Raw genomic sequence first — 25,072 nt, 5'->3', positions numbered from 1 at the left:
AACCATAGACAAAAAAATAAGCTGGAAGCCGCAAATAGACTGTCTCACGGTGAGACATGCTCAACTCTCGGCTGTGTTGCTTAGGGAGCACAGACGCTCCTATACCAAACCCATAGCTCCAGTATTGCAGATCTATAACTCCAAAATTGGTGCTTCAATCCTCTATGGCTCAGAGTTGTGGGCGCATGTCAAACTGGATTCCTTAGTGGTGGGTCAAAATAAATTCTTAAGATTGTTAATGGGCCTGCCACAATCCACCCCACTGATCCCCCTTTATTTGGATTTGGGGTGTCATTCCATTAGGGATGTAGCCCGTTATAGATTAGTATCATACTGGAGGAGACTTTGGGTGACTCCCGAGCTAGCCAATTATGCCCTGGCTGTGTTAGAAGTTCGGGATGTGGATGTAAATAATAAAATTGAGTGGTTTAGGAGTGAAAAAAATATTCCCTGTGAGCTGGGATTGAGTCTGCTGTGGACTTTCCCCGTGGGAAGTCCGTTTCCCAGTAAAACAGAGTTAAAGGCAGCTTATTGGCACATGATATATTCCCGGCAGTTCTCAGCTTCCAGTAGTCTTACCCTGTCCAGCACCTTTCTTGAAATTAAATTTGAACCAAAATATGAACAGTACTGGGATCTGATCACATCGACAAGTGATAGAAAATTATTCCACCAATTTAGAGTGGGATCAATACCCACTAAGGCAGAGGTCTTCAATCTGTGGGGCGCGACCCCCAGGGGGGCCGTGGGGTCACGGGAAGGGGGGCGCGCATTCACCAGCCTTCTTGTCGGCACCCACAACAATGATTGCTTAATGGCATCAGCTCCGAGTGGTAATACTAGGCAAAGCCTCGCACTGGGAGCTGCTCAGAAGCAAACATATCTTGCATACTCGTCACCAGTTGATGAAGGAGGATGGGTCTTGGCCACCACGACGAATAGGAAGCAGTCAGGCTCTGCGGGAGGCAAGTGCCAGCTTAAGTGAGCCCAGCAGGCCTGTTCATGCAGTGCGTCCACAAGGAAAAGTGCGAGCTGGGCTGGTGGGGGATGGGTATAGGGGGCCGTTCTCACCGAGGGGAAAATGGGAAGGAAGTCAGAGGCCAGAACCACCCAACTACAAACTTTCCTTACGTTCTGCTATCTTGACATTTGTCATTTTACCTGTGTATATTTCACTTGTACTTAATCTTGCCTTCTGTAAGAGTGTTTGCAGGCCACAACTGAGAGCCCTGGAGTTCCTTGTTCAAAGCAGTGTGAGTTTCTCACAGTGGCCGTCAGTGGTGCCATGTAGGTGTTCAGAATACATGACCATTCAGTCCTTGGCCTCTCTGAAGAACAAAAGTTATAGTATTCCAATTGCAAATGTAATTCTGTACAAATGAGCGTGTGAAGGAGGTAAACAATTGCCTAAAATTGACACAGCGTGGTCAAAGAAAATGCAGTGCTTACAGGCGAGTGAGTTCTTAGTGTTTTTGTGATGAGTTACGACGTGAAGGAGATATGAAAAAGTGCATTCCAGAGTGACTGAAAAGACAGTGCTGAAGTAGAAACAGAATAGGTGTCAGATATTCAGATGAAAGATGCAGCGAGAAAGAGCATAGGTGCCTATTATAGAGTGAAAATTACAGGCGCGATTGAGACACTGAACACCACTACCCACTACTTCCTCAGGCTTCATTAATGTTTAATTACAGTCTCAAATGTTCAGTCTGTAAACATATTCAATATTATTTCTAACATCATTGTTCGTATACATTCATCTTAAATAGTTTCACAATGTACTATTGTGCATTTTCCAATGAGTAACAACTTTTTACATTTATTTTTCATTTAATCTACCCGTTATTATATACGTAGCTACCTGGCGGTCGAAAACATTTACAAAATACAGTGTTTATTATTATTTCCCCACCGTAAAAATGATTTGCCAGGGGAATTGCGGGCGTTTTTGGTTATTGATGATGAGTAACAGGTTCTCGAATTTTTTGTCAGGAGGGGGTCCTTGCACCTAAAAACTTTTGACAAGGGGGTCTCGGCATCAAAAAGTTTGAAGACCTCTGCACTAAGGCTTTCACTTCGAAGTGGTCTAATTCGCATGCAACTAATAGCAACTGTCCTTTTTGCCCCGATAGGGTTGAATCTTTGGCCCACATTCTGTTTGCATGCCCAGCTTACAACAACCTGAGGCGATGCTGGTTGAAGCCCTTGTGTTTATCTTTTGGGACTAGGTTATACAGTGAGGCTTTCAGATTACTTAAAACTGCAGTAGATGGCCCCACTGTGATTGCCACAGCTAAGTTCTTGGGCTGGGTGTGGGTGATTCGTTGGACTGAAGGGAGGCATAGGTAAAATTCCTCTCCTATTCATCATTTAATATTTTCTTAATTGTATATGAATTTTATTGAATAGATTTGATGCTCTTTTAAAAAGGAAAATTTGTTTCCAGGCCGCTGTTATGGGAGCGTTTTAGAGCTGTATTAAATTATTTCTTGTTTTAATAATGAGTATCATATGTCCAAGTCATAATCAAGTGTGTGTTATAGGGATATGATGTATTGTCCAATTTAGTCTCTGTTTGTCCTGTGATGACTTTTGTGATTTTTTTAAATCAAAATAAAGTTTATAAACTGAAACTGTAAAGTATTCCCTTTCCTTGTGGGACCCTGAGAATCTCCAGCAGTGATCTGTGACATAGGCCCCTCGGCCTGTGGACATAGTGTCCCTCCCCCGCCTGTATTCAAGGATGCAACATACACAGCTCCATCCTCCCTGGGTAATTTACTCTTTTTGCGGCAATCGATGTCATCTGAGGCTGAGACTTTTGCAAACAGGCCATATTGATTGGATAAGTGGACCGAGTGGCACCTCGGGCATAACCTGCCTGGACAATCCTCTGGTTATCACTGGAATTTATTCCCTTCATAACTCTATAAAAGAACCCCAGTGGTAACATCTTAATAGTCGAATCGTCCTCTGTTTGAAAGAGCCCCTTACCCTGCATGAGGAGATCTTGTATCTGTCCAGGGAACCTAAAGTTTAAAATCACAGTGTCTCCTGGAAAGCACTTCCTGGTGCCACCAATCCAGGACACCTGTCTCACCATTAGAATGTGCCTGTGATTGGCGATATTAAATTGCAGGTTCCTATTCAGCCAATGGGCCGACTTATTAATTAACATTTGCGAAGTTTCCTCTTTAGTTCCACCAAACGCGGGAACCCCTGTCAAGACTAGTGTATAAGGGCAAGCTGCCGGTAAAAAATCTATAACCGGCAAAGCCGTGGAGCCCCTAACCCAGTCAGCTTGCACAGACCGACTATCCTGTCTTTCTAGTACATTTTCTACTCGATCCCCTCTATTTTCCAAACCCCCTTGTGGTTTCAGCTTCTGATCCTCAATTCCCTCTGTTGTCCGGCTAGTATCTCTCATATCACGTCTTACACTTGGGACATTACCCACCCTGGATCCAGCCAATGAATCTATGTTTACTAGTTGCTTTATTCTGTGGTGTTGTTCACCACCATGTGTTGTGTCGCTGTGTCTCTCTGGGGGCAGCGCGGCCCCTTGAGTGGCAGAAACTTCTGAGACCCCCAAGCTATCTGCTGTATATGCCATTACAACATTAACCCGTTGGCTGCTTCCGCTTTTTTGCGGCAGTGTGGCCGTTTTAAAAAACGGGCGCGGCCGCGTCGGCCATTGGCCGACGGCAGCACCAGCGAGGTAGTGCTGCCGTCGGCCAATGGCCGACGGCAGCATGGAAGGGGTTAATGTGATTACTAGTCAGGGCAAGCAACATAGTCACTTTCTCTTCGATTAGGGTAATTTTTTCATGTAGGGGCCCTAGGTGAGTACTGAGCATTGTTTCCAGCCTGGACCACATTTCTGCGCCTTACCTCCCCACATTATCTGCCTTCCTACATTTTGTGCACTGGGAATTCTCCAATTGCCCTTCTGTGGTTGTAGCCCTGGCCAAGATTAGAGCTCCTTTCCTTTTTTTTTTTAACAATTTTTATTACACATGATTTTTCATAACATTTTAGGAGCACCCCCCCCACCCTCCACCCGCTCTAATACAGGCATGATTACACAATATTATTATCCATATCGACTAACAAAAAATAACTAACCGTAGCGAGTAGCTAAACCCTGAAAACAAGACTATAAATATTTACATTAAAGTAGTAAAAAGAAATAAAATTACTGTCCTAGACTTTCGATCCATTGCGTAAGTGGGTACCAAATTTCGAAACCCTTCTTTTTCTTTTTCAAACCCTTCCTGCTGTAAATTGCTTTCTCCAAGCTATATGTTGAGAGTAATCGAGCCTGCCATTGTTGGAAAGATGGGGGAGCAGTATCCAGCCAGGCAGAAGCGAGACAGATTCGAAGCACCGCCATAGAGACAAACAGAAATCCCTTCATGTTATCTGGGTGGTTCGCACTGGCAAACAATACTATTTCTGGTGTAGTAATTACAATTTGTGTCTCAAATATTTCAGATAAAAAAGTAGATATCTCGCGTCTAATGGTACAAAGTGCCCCGCATGTAGCAAACATATGAATTAAGTCTGCTTCTGGCATCATACATCTGGGGCAAAATGTCCCTTTACCTGTGCTCCATTTGGCTAACATATAAGGGGTGTGATATAGAAGAAAAAAAGTTTTATAGAATCGTGCTTGCAATTTTGAGGACATTAGTGTCGATTGGGATAGCAGAAGTGCCTTCTGGATAGATGTAATCGAGATTCCAAGTTTATTCTGCCAGTTGTCGATGTGTTTATCCATATCATCCGGGAATCCAATGGTCAACTTGGTGTATATTGCCCCAATTTTTACACTACTACAATGAACAATAGATTCTATTAACTCATTTTTCTGAAAAACTACCCTACCCCCCCTTTTTCATGATATAGTCCCTAACCTGTAAGTATTTGAAAAAGTCCCTATTTTCTAGGCCATATTTGTGTTTTAAAGATTCAAATGAGGTAAGGCCAGCTGACTCATAAAGAGAGCCGACTTGGACTATACCAAGTCTGGTCCACTGTGTCATACACATGTCAGAAAAGATCTCCGGGAGATTGTTGTTACATACAAAAGTAGTGTAGTACGAAAACCGGCCTAGCCCTAGCTGTTTGCGGACGTCATTCCAGGCAGCATAGATACCTTTTAGAGTTTTGAAGCGCACTTTCTTAAAATGGCAGTCATAAGTCAATCGCCACAAATGTGCGCCCGCTTGATTACCTAGAATTAGTTCTTGAGGAGTAGGAGTAGATCTCTCTAAAAAATCCTCCTGATTATTCCTTAACAGCTGGCTACTATACTTAAGGGTTGTCGCCCACCAGTAAGTTTTAAGGTTAGGAAGTGCCAGACCTCCTCGATATTTTGGTAGGGTAATAAATCTATTAGCTCTACGGATTTTCCCATAACTCCATATAGAGCGAGAAAAGATACTATCAATTTCCTTAAATATTAGTGGTTCAAAATTCAAACAAATAGTACGAAAAAAATATAAAAATCTAGGAAGATATACCATTTTAATTAGATTACATCTTCCTATAATTGTGAGATGTAAATTATGCATTTTTTTTAGACTTTTTTCCGTTTGTTTCATTAGAGGAACCATGTTATGTTTAACCAGGTTGTTTAAATTAGCGGTAAGATTAACGCCGAGATACATTGCCTTACCCATTACCCTTTCATCCACAAGATTACTATTGCTATTAATTAAGATTTGAGTTTTAGTCTGGCTCAGTTTGTACCCCGAGATTTCGCTAAAATTATTTGCCTCTTGTTCCATTGCCTCTACAGATTTTTTAGGATCGACTGTAACTATAGCAATGTCGTCGGCATATGCTAAGGACTTAGTTTCGCCATTAATAGTCTCTATTGGCATTATTGATGTATTCATTTCCAATCTGTGGATGAACAGGTCAATGAATATGGCAAATAGCAAAGGTGAGCAAGGGCACCCCTGCCTTGTACCTCTTGATACTTTAATTGTAGCTGAGTTTTCTCCATTTATCGAGACCACAGCTTCTGGATTAGAGTACATTTTGCGAATCGCATTGATAAATGCCTCCCCAATCCCACTCCTCGACATAGCGGTCCATAGATATTTCCAGGAGACTCTATCAAAGGCTTTTTCGGCATCTAAAAGAATAAGTGCCATAGGGTCTCCTGTTACGTCCGCTATGTCAAAGAGTGTGATCACCCTCTGGATGTGATCGGTGGTGGATCTACAGGGGACGAATCCATGCTGCCTTACGGAAATAATTTTGTGAATTACCGGGGCCAATCGACTAGCGAGTAGTTTGGAGTATATTTTTGCATCGTTATTTATCAAGGTAATGGGGCGGTAAGCCCCTAATTCTGTCGGATCTTTATTCTTTTTCGGAAAAACGATAATTTGAGCCTGGTTCCATGATTCAGGTGCTCGCCCGCCCTGAAATACCTGAATTATCCAATTAGTTAGGATTTCTTTTAATTGTTTGTTAAATTTAGCATAGAATTCCACCGGAATTCCGTCTAGGCCCATTGCTTTTCCGGTTGGGAGGCTATTTATAGACAGGAGAATTTCGATCCATTGTGGTACTTCTGCAAGTTTGTCTTTGTCGGTTTTGGGGAGTTGAAGCCCTGTACCGAGGTCCAGATATGCATCTATTTTAGATTGGTTTTTCCCTGTCTCAGTGTATAGATCTTCATAGTATCTATGGAACGCATCCCTAATCTCGTTGGAATCGCAGGTCAGGCCTTCAATAGGGTCTCTAATTCTTGTAATTGTATTGTCGCTAATCTGTTGTCTTATGCGGACAGCTAGTTGGTGTCCTACCTGCTCATTAAGCTCATAGATTTTCTCCCTGTTCACGGTGGCTTTGATTATTGCTTTTGTGGTGAGTGTTTCTGTTATTAGGTTTCTTGCAGTTGCAACTTTTCTTGCTGCACCTTCTATATTACCATCACCCTGGACAGCTATCATCAGGTCTTCCTCTTTGCTAGCAAGATTATCATGTAATTTAGTTAGTTCTTGCTTTGCTTCCTGATTGTGTTTGATGGAGAATCTAAGGGTCTCTCCCCTTACACCGGCCTTTAATGTATCCCAGACCACCTCTAGGGGAGCACTTCCTAGGTTATATTTTAGAAAGTCAGGAATCCAATTTTCCATAAGATTACAATATTTTGCGTTGGCCAGTAAAGCCCTTTCAAATGTCCAATCGCTGCGGGCTCTTGGCTGATCCCCCATATCTATATTAATAATTAGGGGGTTATGGTCGGAAAAAACCCTTGGTAATCGAGCTATCGAACAGTGAGATATAATTACGTCTGACACAAGAAAATAATCCAATCTTGCAAATTTAAAATGGGGGTGTGAAAAAAAAGTATACCCGGAATCGGTTGGGAATTTCTACTCCCAACAGTCAGATATCGCATGAGCGTTACAGAGATCCCTGAGTGCTCTAAATGTTTTTGGTTTCCTTCCCTGGTAGCTGAAGTTATGCGCAGAGATCCACTTAGACGGGAGATATAGATTAATGTCACCGCAAACAATCAACGGGACAGGCCAATGTGATAATTCGTTGGATAAAAAGTTCAGAAGATCGGGATCGTCAGTGACACAGCCATATACAGAACAGACCATAAGTTTGTTCCCCTTATCATAGATGCATTCCACGATGGCCCATCGGCCAGATTTGTCTGCTGCCCATCTCACAAACTGGGCTCCACCACCTCTTGCCAAGATGGCTACTCCTTTAGTTTTATTCTGTTGGGTAGTAGCGGTAATAACTCTATATCCTAATGTTTTTAGTAGATGTATTTGGGACCCCTCGACATGAGTTTCTTGCAGACAGACTATGTCTGCTCCGATGGATTTTAAACCAATTGCAATCCTTTGTCTTTTATGTATATCATTTAACCCACATATATTAATTGTCAAAATTTTCAGCTTAACCATTAGTACCTATTGAATCTGTCCTGTCTTCTGGACTAACTCTCTTGCATAAAGATTGAGTCGAAGCTTCTACCCTACTATCATACCTGTATGTCCACCCCCCCCACCACTAAAGACCCCCCCCCATCACCACCCCCGCCATATCTTGAGGCTTCCTGGGTCATCCGGCACCCAGGTGTGGGCGTCCGAGTGGTCCGGGCATTGCTCCTCGCTACGGTCGCCTGAGCTAACTTTATATAGCAGCAGCATTAAAATCTCTGCACTGGTTACGGTTGCATAAAAGAATTCTTTTCAAACTGCTCCTTACAGTTTTCAAATCCATGCATAACATAGGACCCCACTATTTTGCAAATCGCTTCACGCGCTACAACCCCCCGCGTTGTTTGAGATCCTCTGGGACAAATCTTGTCACGATCCCCAGATTCAAATACAAGACCAAAGGTGGGAAATCTTTTACCGTCCTGGCGACCAGGGCCTGGAACAACCTGCCAGTCAACCTTAGACTTATTGAAAATGAGAATAGTTTCAGAAAACTCCTTAAGACATGGGTCTTCCAACAATCAGACACCTCTGTATTGTCTGCCATCTAGTTCTTATCTCTCATCACATCCCACTTTTCAGTAATCCTCTGCAGTTTGCTCAGTGCCATGATGCTCCCTTGGGAGCGAACGTTTGCGCTTTATAAATACACATAAATATCAAATATCAAATATATGAGAAATTGAAAACGGCCAAAGTATTAGAATTTTAAAGACTAGTCTCGGTTGTAAATTCCCCTAATCTTATGATATAGTTTGGTGTACACAACTAGTTAACCTTATTTGAGCTCCTTTCCTCTTGGAATTAATATTCTCAATTTACCTCCCCACTCCTCGAGTTCGCTTGGTTTTTGCCAGTGGGTCTGCTTGTGGGGTAGTAACCCGGCCCGTCTCACTTTTGTCTAGACGTGCCCTTTTAGATCGAGTGACCACCTCCCCACCTTCCCTTGGGGTTTCTCCATTTCTATTTAAAGACGCGGCCAAGACGGGGGTCCCCTCCATTTGACCTAGTCCACAAGATGGTACTATTTGTGGGTCACAACCCCCCTCGCTATCCTCTCCTACTGGTGTTATCGTGTACAACCCCTCCTGTAATACCTCAATTGCCCGTGCTGACGATTCTGTCACTTGCGAGCCTATAACCACAACATCTGGACTATTGACAATATGATCGCCATTAGCAGTATCTTTGTCTACTGGGTTGTCGACTCTAGGTGACCTGGCAGATACTATAGCCCCCATTGATGCTCTCCTCTGTGCTGCAAATGAGTCCAGTGAGAGTCTTTTCTCTGCCAGTTGGATCTCGTGCACTAATAATGACCCTGCCCTTACTAGATATGTGTCTAGTGTCCCTTTTGCACTCCCCCACCATAGAATCCCTCGCCTTCCTCCTGCTCATCCTACTAGATAAGCAACTCACAAATCACAAATGACCCGTAATAACCCAGTAACCGTCCACCCAGGCAGCAGAGTCCAAGTCTATGAGGTACTATAAGGCTTCTACTCCACTCCTCTATGTTTCCACACTGGGTAAGAGTCCACGATAGTAGTTTTGCTCCCCCAACTTTACTGAGGCTTTAGGCTATAAACAGTCACAGCGGGGGCACAATAAAGATGTCCTCACCTCACCTCCTCAGATGTATGACAAGGAAAGCCCAGTCAGTGGGGCCAATAGTCAGGAGTTCCTTGCGGGGTTCCAAAACCCGGGGAGGTTAGGGGGGTTGCCCAGGCGGGCCTCTTCCGTCTTCTGACGGGTGCGGAACAGGCCCGCCCTTGCCAAGCGTAGCAGCGTAGCAGCAATCAGCAAGGCAAGAAACCAATTTTTTAGCGAGGACCCCACGTGAGCCCTCAGATGGATTTAAGGCGCTCCAGCGGTGATGCGCTGCCCAGCGTCAGGAAGCACTGGAGGACGCTGGGGGATGTAGTCTTTGTCCCCGCCGACGGCAGTAGGCAAAAAGATTCGGTGCAGTCCCTCCTGGGACTGTTCTCCCAGCAGTCGTGACAAGCGTAGCAGAAACCAGCAAGGCAAAAAAACCATATATTTTTATTTTTTTATCGAGGGAGTTGTAATTTCCCTCGCTGGACAGACTCCAGAGATTCAGCTGTATGCGTTGTGTGAGCAACAGCAGCAAAGTCAGGAAAAATGGAGAATGAGCTCCTTAGATGAGGTAGGACTTGCTTACCTGTGGCACAAAGCACTGCCGCTTAAATGGCTCCTAAACTGCAGTTCCCAAACGCCAGCGTCAGAACAATAGACCGCATGCAGCATTGATTCGCTATTCTGCTGATAGTCCCCCATAACCATTTCCACATGAGCAAATCTCTTTTTGAAAATGATACAACAACAATATTCTTGACAACAATGTTACTTATCTGAAAAAAATCGATATTCTTGACAACAATATTTCTGCATCACAATATAATTGTATCAAGATATATTTTTTCTAATTTTTCTTTAACTCGATGTTTAAAACTCACATTTTTGTCCAAATACCCAGAAGCCCAGTGAGTACACTCCATTCCTTGGCTGTAGAGAACTTGGAACCGGACAAGGGGGGTCCCACTTTTATACTACAAGAATAGAGATGATATGCCTATCCACTGCCTGTTGTTTCAGAATCAGTTTGCTGTGGTTCTCCTTTCAAAGTGTCTTTTCCAGGTCGTTCACCAGACACAGCCTTTGTATAGAGTGATGCTTCTTACAGGAGGGTTGTCTCTAGCCTGAGGCACCCATAACAGAGGCACACAGAGGAGTGAGGTTTCTGCACTTGACTGTCATCAGCCAACTGAAAGCACAGCCAGGGAAAGACAGAAGCCTGGCACTCACCTAAAGGTCCCCTTTCAGATCACACAGCAACATCTGCAATCCCACCTTTTATCTTTACTACCCACCAAATGGCAGTTCAGGAAGACTAATCAACAGCTCATTGCTCAGCAAAAGTCCTAATTGAATTTCTAAAGAAGCAATGCATTCTCTTCCCTCACTTCAGTGTCTAGATCTCTTCCACTAGCTGCAGGAACATCAGCAGTACAATCAGCAATACATTTCTACTTTCTGAGATAACAACTTCATCATGTGCATTTGGCTAGACTACACATATCCAAAGCAAATCTCACAGTCCTCCATTAGCCTGGCTCACGTTCATGCTTACACACACTGCATGTATCAAGCAGAATACAAACATGAATTCATGCAACAAACACAGAATTTTAGTGTGAGGAAGTTGTCATGCCCACAGAAACATAACTTTATATGAATGGGCCAGTAGGCTTGACTCTAGTGACACAGATATAAAAGGCCTGGTCACAACTATGGATTCAAAGAACATGGTACATTGCTACGACCGCTCTCTATGTGGACCTCTCCAAGTTACAGGACAGGACAATTATTTTACTCATGTCAAGGGACAGGCCTGCTTTTGCAAACATGCTAGATTAACATGAAGCCAGAACCAAAATCAAAAACCAGAATAGCACTCTGTTACTTGGGGCAGGGGAATATGACTGTACACAAGCAGGGCATATTCCTGTTACAAAAAATGGGATGATTAAAACTCTCACCATTAGTGCATTCCATAATAATGCAGTTCCCTGTAGCAACAACAACAATCGATTTCACTTTATGAAGCAATACTTTACTATTGTTTCATGTTATTTTAATTACAGTGTTAACCTGAGACAATAACTCTTCCATACCAATGAGAAGATAATTATTAAAAACTGATTTTTATAGTGTTGTAAGAATGGAGTATTAGTTGAAGGGGTAGGGGGGACTCACCTCAAACAATAATCACAATCCTTGAATAGGTGAATCACAAAAATCACTAAATAAATCCGTGCCCAATCCCTTGGTGTCTATGGCAAAATTGTAGCTTTGTATGCAGGTACTAATTTATCTTGGGAATATTCACCAAAATGAAATTATGATGTTCAAAGCTGCCAGCAAATAAATTAACCATTACCACAAATTTACCATGTGTCTCCCAATTTAATTTGCAGATTAATATATACCTAAATAATTCTGGTTTTTAATTTATTTATTTCACTGATCTTTTAGGTAGAAAGTAGATTGAGAGATTGAATTCCTGAAAAGCATAATTTTTGCTTTCTTCAGATTTACATTACTAAGGGCCAGACGTAGGAAGCCAAATTCCGATCACAAACGCAGAAATTCTGCAAATTTTGGAGTTTGTGACCGAAATTCAGCTTTGTCCAATGTAGAAAGGCAAATACCTACTCGCAAAATAAGGAATTGCTAAAATTGCGACTCCTTATTTTGCGCAAGCATTTAGAGAATTGCAATTGCGATTCCCTAAATACTATGCTAGTAGGCATCGCAAATTGCGATATTGCCTTAAGGAATCGCAAATTACCACCAACTTAAAGTTGGTGGTAATTTGCAATTTCCTTTAAAAAAACACTTTTTTGTTTTTTTAAAAGTGTCATGTGGCACACATTCATGCCCTTAGGGCATGTATGTGCACCACATGTTCACACATGCACATTTCAGGGGTGCAAAAGGGCGTCCCTCTGGAACCCTTGCACCCTTGAAATTGCATACGCAATTTGCGAGTACCTGTTGGGTACTCGCAAATTGCCTGCGCAATTCCCATTCAGGCCCATAGGAATAAATGGGAAGGTATTCCTTGATTGCGAACCTCATTTCGTAATTTGCAATTCGCAATTAAGGAATATTAAGGAATCGCAAAAAATATTGCAATTCCTACCTACATGGCATTTTGCGAGTCCAAGGACTTGCAAAACTGCTTTTACCTACATCTGGCCCTATATCTCTAATTATATGCGAATCTGAAAGCATTCAGTGTCAACTGCACACCTGGCTGTCCAGTAATAGATTAGTTGCATTCAACAGCAGGTTAATAGAAGAACATCTGAATAAAGGGGAAATAGAAACACTCCATATTGTATTACTTATGTCAACAAAAAATAAGTAAAACAAGATTGGAAGAAAAAATTATTTTGCTTGAGGATAATAGATGTGTTATCTTTCTATTTAAATGCTCAAAAGGTAAAGGCATTTAATTTTACTCATAACCTGGTCTCATTTTGCAGATTTCGTATGATGGTGAATGAGCAAGTGCCATACCCCATCACACCAGATTCAATTACAGCAGATTCCAATTTTAAAGTCAAAAGATGGTGCAAAGTCATCACAACACACATAGACATTATATCATTTTTATTTCATAGCCTTAAAGACTTTGGGGCAAATTCACAAGGAGCTATCACTGAATTAACGGCACTTTATTGCAGCCAAAGTCGTGATAAATTTACCACCCCATTCACAAGCTGGTGCTAACAGCCCACAGCACCATTTTACCCGCGATAGCAGCTGCAAAAAACATCGCCACAGAGGACACCTGCAACTATCGCTAATGAGATGCAGAGTAGGCGTACCCGTGCAAAAGCCGCGACAACACTACACCTCAACATTCACAATGACCAGCCAGATCAGCAATAAGAACACAAAACACGCAATAAGGCGCATTAGCAGCAGGAAATGAATACCTGCTGTGACCTGGTGTAAAGTCAGACCACAGCCTGCACCAAAAAAAAAGAGCCCAGCCCACAGTCATGCCTGAAGGGCAACAGATGCCATGGAGCAACTGAACATGCAGCACGGACACCGAAGAGGGCCACAACACCCACCAACACCACACCCTGGCCCACAACACCCCCTGGGCCCACCCCCAACCCCGGACCAAGAAACTGCACACTAACACCACAAATCCCAAAACAAATATTTTGCCTGATGTCGCACAAGCAGGAAAATCAACATACGTGCGTGGCCAGAAACTGGAGAATCAGTCATACAGCAATGCAACCACCAACACAAAACACCATACAAACAAAAGCCAAAACAACTATTTGGATGAGTCCTAGCGGTTCTGCACTGGACAATCCATAGGACACAGCCTGGAAGACTAAATCCAGGAGAAGAAGGTGTGCCATGCGCCCAACAAAGGAAAGAGAGGGAGAGAGCGAGAGAGAGAGAGAGACGGTGGAGATTGCACAAGCAGCGCAAGGCCTTGCAGGGCACCTTGCTCCACATGCCAACAATTGTGTGTATCGTCATCTGTACCCCATGAGCCCAAGGCCGTGTCCCAATCTCAGCGCCAAAGCCACATCACATTCCAAAAACGCAAGTAGCAACCAGACAAACAACAGGGATGAAAGCTCCATTGTCCCAATGCAGTAGGTGGGAGAACACCTGCACCTCTGACCTTGGTCCAGAACACACCTGGAACACCCTAGAGAGATGCCATGGCAAATGTGGATGACTCCTGCAACACGCATTGCGCAAATTAACTATCTGACTCATCCACACCCCACACACAGAAGCCCCTGCCTGAGGGACCCCCGCATGGAATGCCCTTGACACACACGGAAACAGCAACCCATTTAGCCCAACTTTGCACACACATTCAAATCATTGCCCAGAGCTGTGGCATATCATCCACACAAGTGCCGCAGTTCAGAAGAGTGCGGGTTCCACGAGACGCACCAAGGCAATGGCAGGCCATACCGGGCACATGCACAACCCCCGTCACGTGGAACATTACCGTGCATGTATGCTGCATTTACTGGGCGCAGTGCCACTGGCAGTACTGCTGATCAGTTACTGGCTCAGCTTCTGCATTGCCTTCGTCACCTGCGGCCAGCCCTGGTTCCACTACCGAACACGCACATTCGAGTGTCCCATGGAAGTCTGCCTATCCAACACACCCGTAGATGAATTAGATTATGACTTGTGTCTGCGCCCCCTGTTGGATCACGAACAGGAGTGTAACTGAGACAGCCGTGCATGAGATGCCTTGACATACTGCGTATGTATTGGCAGTTGTGCATGGGAGATTGCACAATTCCTCGTGTGCATTGACCACATCGAGGCGCTCCCCTATTGGGCTGTGTTGCAGATTGGTGAAATGGCGTGGACTGAGCACACCTGCCCGGACCAGTTGATGGATTGGCTCACCCTGGTGTTCCTTGAACACGCCAACGACGTACTATTATAACACATGGCACATGAAGCTGCGCTTGCATTCATGGACGAGTAACTATGTTCCTGCAGCCACATCTGATTGTTACATACAGCACAGGTCACAACAACTTATTGCATCATGGCGATTGCTCATGTAGCCCACCACAACAGTGGACACGTCTGCCATTGTCCGGACTCTGGATGCATTTGCGTGGAACAACACGTGTGCACACATACCTGTGCAAGATGATGCAGGTCCATGGTCGGAGCAACACAGCGCCATTTTGCAACATTGCCAATTCAGACACACTGCTGGGGGAGAGCACACACATGGCAACCTACCACAACATGTGAACATGTCGGACCCTTTCACCTGGTCACTGTCAGCAGAGCAGACAATCGGTGAACTGTGGTGGCAGAGCACTATGCAGATACCACATACAGTGAGTCGTGCCCCCTCACACGGGACAATGGGCAGACGCCAAACAACACATGTCTCATCCAGCAAGGCAAGGTGGGGTGGGGTGTTGCCATCCGTGATGATTCTTTACCATTTTCGCACCAACATTTTCTGAACCTCGACATGTACCCATCCTGCGTGTAAGTGTCTTAAGCATGTCCCTGCCTGTTGTGCACGTTGCCTCGTCCGTACAGACACACACATGCCAATAAAGTCTATGACACTCCACTAGTGTCTAACTGTGAGGTGTGTTTATTAGATTGTCCACTTGCGTGCCACAATGAGCATCATTCCTATACAGGGTGGAACTGACTAATGCATGTGCTATGGGGGTGTGTCCCTTTTGCAAGCTCAAGCTCCGTGAGCCAGGCATTGTTTTGAGATAGGTGCTGGCCGACATATATGCACTTACGTGACTTCAGCAATGTGAGTATGGTGTCCAACCTCTGATCATGTGGAGTAATGTCATATATCATTACAGAATGTGTCATCACACTGTGTGTAAGTAGGCATGCGTCGTGAAGTTCTGTTGACACCAGTCATCCAATTTACCATGTGTCTCAGGGATACACATGCGCATAGATGTCAGTTACCATTGTGTACCTTCATTGTCCTTACATCCAGACATACTTCCATACATGAGTGAACATAGTAATGACACATCTGTGTGATGTAGAATGTTTTATTCACATTCAGGTGATTTACGGAGCCATCCAAGCCCTCATCACATGGAAGCCCAGTGGTGGGCCGACCGGAGTTCTTTTGGGATTGAGTAGTGATTAGGAAGTGGGAGAGTGCAGTCCTCAGCTAGATTGCTGTGTGATTGGCCAGCAGTGATGAAATGGGAGTCCAGGTCGGGGTCAGGGTGAATGTCCAGTGGTCAGTAGGAGGTATTTCCCAGGGCATGATGCATAGGTAATGACCAGGCAGAGACAGTGCATATGGCGGTGATGGATGCTACTGCCTTCGTCCTCACACAGTAATTCCCATCCCCTTCTTACTCCCCGGATATGGGTTTTTTGTCCGGTGTGTCCGGTGTGTGTGGTGGGGTGATGGCTGTATCGCTGTGTGCCACTGACACAACAGACTGCAAAGGTGATGGGGCAGCATCACTGTGTGCCACGGACACATCAGGGGTCGGAGCTGTGGGTGTAGATGTTCCCGCTGCACTCATCTGGGAGCGGCTCAGTGGCAGCAATGGCAAGATGAAGTACTGCAGGGCATAGAAGTTCCCAGAAACTACTCATTGGTGTCCAGCTGTGGCATACATACTTCCATCCTGCATCTGCTCCATGGTCTCCATCGACCTTCGCATCTGTGCCAACTCTGTGCTGTCATTGCTGGTACTTGTCTAACCAGACAATTCTTCTATTCCATTTATGGCCACAGTGAGGTCCACGCTGCCCTTCGAGACTGACGGATCCCTTCCAAATGAACATATAGGGACCTCAGACCTAAACATACTGCACTGACCTAGGTAGCGTTGTCAAAAGACCAACTTTCTACAACTCTATATTTTTGCGCCACGTGGAGGAAAGTTTCCTGATTGGGATCCACCATCTAAGTAAGAATAGATTGTCAGAAAGGACGAACTGAAGAGAAACCTTTGGCTCTCTCTACACACAGTTACAGCCAGCTGTTTGGAGGAATAACTATTCTGACCAACCCCAATTGTCGTATAGGAGGGAGGTTTTGTTTCCCCTTGGTGGCTCTTTCCTTTATCCAAAAGGTTACCGCATGAAAAAGAAATCTCCAGACTGAGTGTATACCCATTTTAGTCTTGATAAAGATGGACCTATAAAGATTATTCCATCGAAACGCGCTGACGCTAAACCTCTGTACATAATCTGCTTGGGGAACATCGGTGTCTGAGAAGCATTAATAGTGACTGCTCCAGGCTCTGTTCTAGTATACAAATCCATAACAGATATGTAATGTGTTAAGACTAATTTCTTAGGTCTAACTTTTGTCTGTACACTCGCTATTCACTTTTCGTGCATTAGATAGGCTAGCATTTTTATGAAATATGATTCGAATCCTCTCCTGTTTTTAACTGTGTATTCATGTGTTGTGTTTTTATTCTGAGAAGATTGTGTATCAGGTTTAATAAACTGTGTTTTACAAAATTATAATTTTTTTTTTTGGTTATATGATTTTCCTTTGTACTTGGTGGCTCTATCGAGATTTAAAAACGCGGAGAATGGGGCGTGAACCAAATGAATGAGCTGTAAGGTGATGTGAATTTTGCATGTGTGTATAGGTTCCCAAGGGATTTCTTATTCTTTCACTGTATCAGTGCCCTAATCCCTGTTGGTGCTAAATGGGCCCCTCTTTTCTACTTCACAGTGAGGTCAGCCAAGGTCTGTGGTGGAGCATGGTGCGTACAGGGGGTGTCCGATAGGGACTGTACGTGGTCCCTGATGGGACTCAGACACCCACGTATGGCATCGAATTTGGCTGCCACAAGTTCGAAACCCATCCGCAGCTGTTCAGCCAACTCCACCTGGCAACCCCACACACTTTGTAGGAACTCCATGTATTGGTTTGGGGGTGCTGGGAAACTGCCGTGGTGGTTTGTGTTTTACTGCTGTGTGGTCTGTGCAGGTGGTGGGCTCACCTCTGGGCAGCTGGCCGGCCCTGCTCCTGGGGATGGTGTGCGGAGGCTGTCCATTATCCGTTGGAGGGTGTCTTGACATATATGCACGTTTTCCTCTTCGTCCTCAATGATGTGAAGTGTGGTGTGTCCTGCAGGAGGTGTTGTTTGTCCCTCTGCAATGTGAAAGGGGAGATGCAGGTTACCCATGTATGTTGAAGATTTGCAGATGTTTAAATTCAGACTGCATGCCAATGTACATTGTCACTGTTTTGATGGAGCTGGCTATTTGATGGCAGTCAGTGTGTGTTACGACTACATGATGGATGTGTGGTAGTACCCTTGCATTATCATCGTACAGTGTCAAGCAAAGCCAGATGTGAGTGGACAGTTACTCTGCACATGCGGGAACTGTTGTGAGCCATGTCCTTTGGTGTTGGTGTTGCGCTTTGTACCTCATTGCCATCATTCCTGATGTTCTGTGATTGCTATGTGTGTGTGCTGCATTGTGGGTGAGTTGCCCCTGCAGCTCTGGGTTCGGGTAGCCTTCTCCCTATGAGATGGAGTGCCTTTGAATTTTGTGCTTTTTGGGCCCTGATTTGTTTTTGACTTGGGTCATATGTGTTCTTGGACAGATTTTGTGGTCTTGTGCATTGTTCGTCTGCTGCGTGTATCGTACGGCATGGGTTGTGGGTGCACATAGACATGTCAGAGTGTGACCCGCTCCTTTATGGATATGATCCGCGCTGGGCTACCTCTACGTCGATTCATAGGCCATCTCATGTTTTTGGGCTGCTGCTATGCTATCGGGCATGCAGTGTTACTTTCATGGTCAGTGTGGGTCACAGAGCCGCTGCTTTGCTGGATTCAGCACATGTGCATGGGTCAGTTGTGATATTAGCGAGGGGCCCCTTTGTGCACATTGTGGACGGGGCTACTTGGTATTTCTATGTGTGCTGCAGTGTGCCAAGGCTATCAGTGACATGTTCCATGATCATTGTACGTGTGCAGTGTGCTAGACATAATTGTGCATGTGTGCCATTGTGCCCATCTACCCCCGTCTTCCCGTGGTTGGTCGTTACTCACACTGTTGCTGTTGGGTCCGGTTGTATCATGTTGTGTCCAGGCCCCCAATTCCTGCCACTGTCTCCTCACTGCTGTCTGTGGCCACCATTTCCTCCAGCTCATCAATCTCCTCCTGTGTCACAGGACTCCCACCTCCAGTCGCCCTTGCTGCCTTCCTGTTGGCGGCGAGCTTCTCCTTGGTTTGGCTGTGCACTTCATGCCAGCACCTCTTGACCTCCTCCAGTGACCTCCTCGACACTCCAACTGCATTGACTTTGGTGATGATGGCCTGCCATATTTCTGTTTGGGTTGCCAGTGCCCCAGTGGAGGTGCCGAACAGTTGTTGATGGTGTTCTATCACCTCCGTGATCATGATCCGGTCTTCCTGCGGACTGAACCTCATCTTCCTTTTCCTCTTGTCCTTGCCCTTCCTCGAACACGGGGTTCCTGGCAGTACCTCCGTGGAACTTGGGGGGTTCAGCTTGTCCTCTGCACTCGGTCCGGGTGCATCCATGTTGCAGCACAGTTTGAATTGCTTTTTTTTTCTTTTCTTTTATAGTGCTGTTTCCCGCCAGACGTCTGGAATTTGCAGGCCTGTGGCTGGTTTTCACTGATTTTTGTACGGCGATTGGCCTCATTGTATGTTTTTTTGCGTTTCACATTTTTGCGGCGTGATGTTGATTTTCACACGGACATGTGACGCGTTATCCGGTGACTATCGCATGCTTGTTGTGAATTCCACGTTGACACAGGGTTATTTTCCCACGATAGGCTGCGATGTTGAAAGTTGCGTTACGCTACAATTGCGGTAGTTATCACACGTTCTTGTGAAAATATGATTGTTATAGCTAATGTGTTATTAAGTGTTACTGATGTAAAGCGAAACTACTTTTGATAAAATGGATGCGTATGTGTTTTCATCTGCTCAATAATACGATATAGTAGTTTGGTGGCACATAGCTTTTTTTTCCAATCAGGGCAAGCATTCAACTGCTCAAAGCTCCAGACAATGATCACCTTTTAAGCTTCAATAGCACTGTTTTCCCTTCCAAGACTGTTTGAAGGAAAACAAAGACACCATGTAGTTACATACAAATCACAGGTGAAGCTCGCATTAGAAACACAGATAATGGATTGCTGTATTAAACAGCCTATCAGAGTTTGCTGTCATAGCTGAGTTAAATTTACTGATTAACATAAGGCTTTCCTCAATAACTTTTAGGCATATTAGTTCAGCTTAAGGATGCTCAGTTGGACAGTCAAAAATATAAGTTGTTAACATACTTCTCACGCTGAGATACCTCTCCCGGGGTGATTTGTGCACATTGTAAATTAAAATAACATAACATGTGTCGGGAATTATGCCCACATATATGTTTGCTTGGCCACTCACACATCCATTTTCTAAGGACTGGTGTTTCTTATGATTTTTACATAGGATAGCCTGCAGCAATGTGCTACAAATTCTTAGACTAGTTGATTCTGTGGCCTCTTTTTTCCTTTATTAGAGCATTTGGCTCAAAGATGCATACAATGTAGGATGCACACGTATTTCTTACTTTCTTTATAGGTTCTAGTTTTCTAGTGTAGCATGCCCCATAAGATAATCTTGGTGAGTTTTGTTTTCGTAGTCCACAGACTTTTATTGACATTTTGGAATATCTCATGTAGCATAACTGATCAATTTGCAGTCTAGTCCCTTTGACTTTGATCAACTGTACTGCAATGAGTAATCCTATAGTAGTGGTATTTTGTTGTGTGTAGTAGATGATTTCTAGAGCTAATCATAATTGCTTTCAACAATTCATTACTCTCCCCTGCTTCTTCAGTATCCTTTCTTGACACATTTGCTGACAATACACTTAAAAATTCAATGTGAAGTGGGTAACAGTGATAGACAGTGGGCTCAATAATTCCGAAGTCCATCAATATGTGGAAAATATAGACACTAACAAGTGGGGCTCAAACTTTTGGTCATAAACAAAATCCATCAACTGAAGGACCATCTGCTTCACACCTTCTGTTCTGACTACGAAGATAAGGTATACACCAGCCAGCCATGTATTGAAAAATAACACATTTTCCTTGGTTTCTAGCAACCTGATATAAACCTGGAAGATTCATACACATAAACCAAGACACAATTCTTTATAGTCACAACTAACATAGATATAATTAAACGTCCTTCTTGAACTGTTGCATGTGATGATCACAAACGTACCACAGAACTGAAGTTCTAACTTAGCTCCCAGAAACTGCCAGCTTTGGTAGAAGTGGTGGACCACACATCTTCTCAATCCTTCACTTTCCGGGGCAAAAAGCCAAATACATAGATGAAACTGGATATCAACTCTGCTTCAAGGTCTAGAACTAAACAAGGCCCATGATTTTTTTTGAGTTTGATCTAATAATTTAAAATGTTTGCAAGTCTATAATATTGTTTTAATGCTAATAACCCATTTCTTTTCTAAAATAGTGACCATCTCAGAAAAGGCTGTGATTTTACGAAATTGATTATTTAGGGGTCGATTTCGATCCGGGTCGGAAGGGCACCGAACGAAATCCGGCCGGAAAAACACCGAGCCGTGCGTGTGTTTTCCGTCCGACTCGTACAGTTGTACGAGCAAGCAAGTACGATGCGAGTTACGTGAAATTCACCATCCGAGTTGTTTCCGGGTCCAAACCGCTCCGTACGTCTCTGCCGTAAGCTTACCGTGCCGTCCAATGGATGCGATTTACGAAGGAGCCAGTACGATGCACTTGTCGGACAGCCAGTTCGAGTCAAAGTTTCCGGCTCGCAAAACATCCGGGACGTTGCCTTTGGGGGTCCCTGTCGGACCCCCTGTCACCCGCAGCCTTACAACTCGGACACAGGGGGAGACCCAAGGGTCTCCCCAACACAGGCATGTACGGTGTGGATGGCACTGACGTGTAGCCACCGTAGGTAGGGGGTGCCTTTGTGTGAGCCGTACCCAGTCAATGGGAGCCCATGTACGAACCGCACGATCGGCTCCCATTGACTTCTATGGGAGTCCGACCGAACCGAGTCTGGCAGCATGCGCCCGCATCGTACTCACGCGGTCGGACTGCAGGAGTCCGGCTCGGTCGGAAAACCCTCCGGATCCGGCTTGGTCGGGGAGCTTTCCGACCCAGATCAGAATTGGGCCCTCAGTGTTTGTTTTTATTAAGCAGCATTTCCTTTGCTAGTATATAATGCATCATACTGGTTAATTGTCAGAAAGGAAACCTAGGGGTGGATTATGATTGCGGTGACTCCAGAATCCCCGCTGTGGACCTTCAAAACACCCACTACCAGATTATGATGGCGGTGGGATCAGAGGCGAATGGCAGGTCCGTCCGCCGCTGATCCGCGGGGTGTTGGACGCAATTTGGTGGCGGTGTCTGCAAGACACCGCCAGCCAAATTACGATGGGTTTGTAAACATGCTTTTCCGTGGCGGATTTACCGCCGTGGAAAAGCATGTGGACAATAGCTTCTGAGGGACCCTTGCAGGCCCCCAGGGTGTCGGGGGTGGGGGGTGCACATGGGGGGTACCTATGGTACCCCCCCTGCATTTGCATGCACAAAGCGGCAGGCACCACGCGGTGCCTGCCGCTTTGTGCATGCAAATGCAAATCATGCATTTTTAACCTTGCGACTGGTGCTGCTTCAAGCTGCACCTGCCGCAAGGTTAAATATACAGGATGTGACCGCCAGGGTGGCGGTCACATCCTAATTGCACCGGAGGGACCGCCGCTGCCCCTGCGGACGGTCCCTCCACCTCGGGGGTGCCATCCTAATAGGCGCCTAAGTACTAACTAAGTACTTGCAATGTTTTCAAATAAAAAATATCCTACATATTTTACTACCAGAAAAGAGCAATGTTCATATGTAATCAGCTTTAGCTCATCACTGTACTGAAATATGGAAACAGTATCAATCATGAGCTAAAATGGAATTGAAAGTAAAATAGACCACACTGCAGCCGGTGCAGAACACTAAAGACACTGCAAGAGAAATATGGGGGACTAAATTCTTTGGCTCACATACACGGAATAATATTTTTGATAAGCGCTGCAGCGAGACTCTACCTTCATCAAACTTATGAATATTTATTTCTGTGAGTTAACCATGCACCAACGATGTTACTGTGTTATTTAATAATCTTTTTTAACCATGACCATTACATCAGTTGAAACTCACAGTAAGTGATTAACTTTGAACGCAGTAATTAGCAGATTATAGAATAATTGTTTTATTGTCAAAATATATATATCTAAATAGGATATTATCACTCCCTTGCATTTTACTGACAATAAAAAATGTTTGGCGCCACCATGAAAAAAACTGTAAGTTCAAAAGAAAAAAACAATGTCAAAATGCCTTTTCTTTTTGGAGGCTCTAACTACATTTTTCGGTCCAAAACTTTCTTTTGTTTTTATTTCAGCATCGCTTTTATTTAATTGTTGCAGAAATTAACAATACCAATAATATTAACACAAAACGCTGGTAATACTTACGAGAGTTGATATACACTAATAGACATGTATGGTAAACTTATTTGTGTAACCACATTGGTAGAATACTTAACAATTACATTTTATGGAATTTCCAAAGACTATATTAATTACCAAAATCTATTATACTTATCGAATCTAAGTAAAACAAACTACTACAATAGCATTTGTGTCATCACAAAGGAAACCGGAGTATATGATGAGTAAATGCCTAATGAGTACATTAAACACAAAAGGCAGAGGAGTCTGACAGTGGAGTTAAATACCTCTGTGATGAAAGAAGATGTTAGAAAAAGATTAGATACATAATAAACAGAGATAGAGGTTACAGAGTATATCAGAGAAGTAGGGGGTACATGTGGACAGGAGAGATATATATATTTGGATGCTTATATTGCACTAAGCGTAGTGGTATAAAACATATTTCACATGGTTCCCTTTGAAATATAGATTCCATCATAATAATGACAGGCTCCAAATCACTATTTAGTTCTTTAACACTGACAGGGCTATAAGAGTTATGCAGCGTGGAGGATGAAATTATGAGGCAAGGAACTCTATATGAAAGTGGCAAGAAAGGCAAATTATGTTGTCCATGCTTTAGCAGTATTATGTTCACCAATTTGAGCTAGAAACAACATTGTTTGTGAAATCTGCTCATAATGAGGCAAATTATGTATAAAGACAGTACCTCTGAACTCTATGGGGCAGATTTTCAATAACTGGTGCATCTCTGCATATTAGCAGAGCTGCACCAGTTATTTTGCGTCAGGAAAAATAGTCTTGCGCCACAATGGATACACTGCATTTACAGTGCGATGCACCGTGGCGCAAGGATGGAAAGATGCGTGACGCATTTTCTGACGGAAAGGCAGCTCATTGCTGGAGACATGTCGCAAGCACAACGCAACTCCAGCATTGGTTAGGAATTCCTATTCCTAACATGCTGCATCACTCCTTACGCCTGCTTCAAGCAGGTGTAAGGTTTTGACACAGTGGTATCGAAAAAGTGACTCAGTGAAATCTTGTAGATTTCACTGCATCACTTTTACGAGGCTTTCCTACATGGGAACGCCCACCCTGCATACATTATACCTGACGCATGTAATGTAGCACAGGGCTTTACAATGTGATGCATCTCACTAGATGCGTCACGTTGTAAATTCGTCGCATGTGGTGCATTTTTTATGATGTCGCTGCATCACAGAAGTGACACAACAGTGTCGTAAAGATGTCACAAGGGGCTTGTAAATCTGCCCCTATGTACTGTCACTGGTTACATCACTGATTTTATCAATGCTTTAATTTGCGATGGGATCAGTGATGTCATCAATGATGTCTGGTAACATGTCATGAGGGATGTAATATGTGAGCTCATACGCAGTGCATGACAATGTATAATTTATAGTTAGCTCACTAAATTATAACTAGAGATTATAATTTTTTTTTTTTT

The sequence above is a fragment of the Lissotriton helveticus genome, chromosome 11, assembly GCF_964261635.1.
Source record: "Lissotriton helveticus chromosome 11, aLisHel1.1, whole genome shotgun sequence".
Classification (NCBI taxonomy): Eukaryota; Metazoa; Chordata; class Amphibia; order Caudata; family Salamandridae; genus Lissotriton; species Lissotriton helveticus.
The sequence above is the reverse complement of the archived record's forward strand: the minus strand, read 5'-3'. Positions refer to the sequence as shown.